This window comes from Jaculus jaculus, chromosome 1 (assembly GCF_020740685.1).
Source record: "Jaculus jaculus isolate mJacJac1 chromosome 1, mJacJac1.mat.Y.cur, whole genome shotgun sequence".
In the NCBI taxonomy this organism is placed as follows: domain Eukaryota; kingdom Metazoa; phylum Chordata; class Mammalia; order Rodentia; family Dipodidae; genus Jaculus; species Jaculus jaculus.
This window is the reverse complement of record NC_059102.1, coordinates 282,929,667-282,932,006: the sequence shown is the minus strand read 5'-3', so window position 1 is coordinate 282,932,006 and position 2,340 is coordinate 282,929,667. Positions and strand designations below refer to the sequence as shown.

General features: G+C 39.7%; 1 pseudogene; it reads left to right on the top strand.

Moving 5' to 3' along the window:
- Positions 1 to 417: 417 nt before the first annotated feature.
- On the top strand, positions 418 to 535 carry LOC123457779 (annotated as a pseudogene).
- The last annotated feature ends 1,805 nt before the right edge of the window (positions 536 to 2,340 follow it).

Genomic DNA, 2,340 nt, shown 5'->3' with positions numbered 1-2,340 from the left:
GATGTCTACATTTTATATAGACCCTTAAGGTCTAATATACACATACACATGTGTACATGATTTATATGACATGAACTAAAAACTGTCTAGGAAAGAAAAGAAGACGAACGAGAAAGGGAAAATGTGAGCATTAAGTGGAATGTAGGTAAGATACTCAATGTACAATATGTATTTTATGAAAATGCCCTTATATAACACAGTACCATGAACAATGAAATTTCAACAATTAATCTTCAAAATAATATACTGCATTAAAAATAAATATAAATAAAATATTAAACTTAGTGTTACTGTGTACATTCATATTCATTGCAGTATCATCATAGTAGTCAAATAAGTGAACACAAATTAACCAATAAGATTAGATATAATTCACAAAAAGTTGTTTCTGACATATTACTAAAGTATTCTTAGTACAATTAAAATCCTCTGTTCAGAACGCGCCCGATCTCGTCTGATCTCGGAAGCTAAGCAGGGTCGGGCCTGGTTAGTACTTGGATGGGAGACCGCCTGGGAATACCGGGTGCTGTAGGCTTATAATATTTAAATAAAATCACATAAATATTAAGAAAATAAAATAAAATAAAATAAAATAAAAATAAAATCCTCTGTTCAATGGCTGGTCATTCCTCTTCTATTTTAGCTTCTAGAAATGTATTTCTATATAGTATCTTTATATTTGCCTTTATAGAAATGCATATACTAGGAATTATTCAGAAAGTAACTTTTTCAGATTGCCTTTCTTCTTTAGTCATTAGAATTAAACTTTCCCCAAAGTCTTTTCACTGCATAAAGCTCATTTAATTAGTGACCAAAGTTTTGTTTTCTAGATGTTCCACACTTTCCACTCTAACTGAAGGATATCTCCTAATTTTGGCAATTGTGAACAGAAGTACTATAAGCATTCAAATGCAAGTACTTGTCTGCACATGCAACTTTCAAACCATCTGTGGCAATATGACGACGTATTCCAGTTTGCAAGGTAAGAGTATATTTAGTTTTATAACAAAAAGTTGTGAGGGAGAAATAGGAGCAAGATAGATTTATCTAAATAGATAGTCACAGATAGAAGCCCAAAGACAAGGAATGAGCAGACACCACCTTGCTTGTCCCAGAAAAGCTGACAAAGAAACACTAGAATTCCTTGTCTGACCCAACCTCAAGGAAAGTGACTGCCAACAGTCTCTTGGTGACAGGGCCACTACTTCTTTTCCAGTCTAGGTAGGTATTCCTAGGTAGGCTGGACACTCTTGTGCCATCTGCTCGGTTTCCAAAAAATAATCAGTTCTCTCCCTTACATGACTGAGCCATCCCAATAACTGTAAAAGTGTCTTTCCATGTGGGCAATGGGTCTTGGCTGTTTATTTTCCTCCAGATGTCTAAACCTCCAGGTCCCAGTTCTGGCAAGCCCTTCCTTCCCCCATCCAACCCAGGCTGGAATAGGGTGGGGTGGGGGGACCTTAGTCACTCTGCTCTGAGGTATGCGACCTTGACTCATTGATCTCTTAGCCATTTTTTTTTTTTTTCCAAATGTGAGGCAAAAGGCTTACACTTCCTGCTCCTTTTTCAGTGTGGGTGTGCCATTGTTCCTTTAAGATGGGATAAGGAGTATTTCATCCCTTTTAGTTTTTTACCCTCATCTAAGTTCTGATCCTTTTTTTCAACTTTCCTGGAACTCTCTGTCTATGTCTTCTCTCCTCTCCCAAGCTCAGCTTCCTGCATGTGCCCTCGGGTCCTGGTCCTGTCTTCCACATTTAGGGGTTGTTGTGTAACCATTCCATCTGTATCAGGAAATTGGGGTCCTTGGGTGCTTCTTGGAATGCCAAGTACTGAGTTCATATCTGCAAACAACCAAAGAATTGGCAATTCCCGATTCAAGAGAAAGATTTTTAAAATAGCACATTTTATTCGGATTTTACAAAGGAGTACAGAAAGGGAAAGGCTGAGAGGTAAGGGGAAACAAAGTGGGGAGAAGTACACCAGTGTTGCTCAGGAGTCCATGTGACCAGCTAGGGAACTGGGGAAAAAAGTGTGGGAGGAAAAAAAAAGAGAAAAAAGAAAGTTCAAGGAGCTCCTACCATGTGGACAGCTGGAAGAGATAAAGAACCCATGCAGAGAGTAAGGGCGAGGGCTCTCTCTGTTGGTCCAGCCCAGGCCCAGGAAAAACCCACCCACAGCTGGAAGTTCCTAAGTGATCAGAGAGTGATAGCCTGTCCTCCCCTTGCCTTGCAAAGGCATTTATAACCTTATGGGGGCGGGAGGGGGGCTTTCTTTTGGTGCAGGTGAACCAGAGGGCCAGCTGGTTGTTTAGGGCTATGGGCTATCTCTGGAAAAGATTAG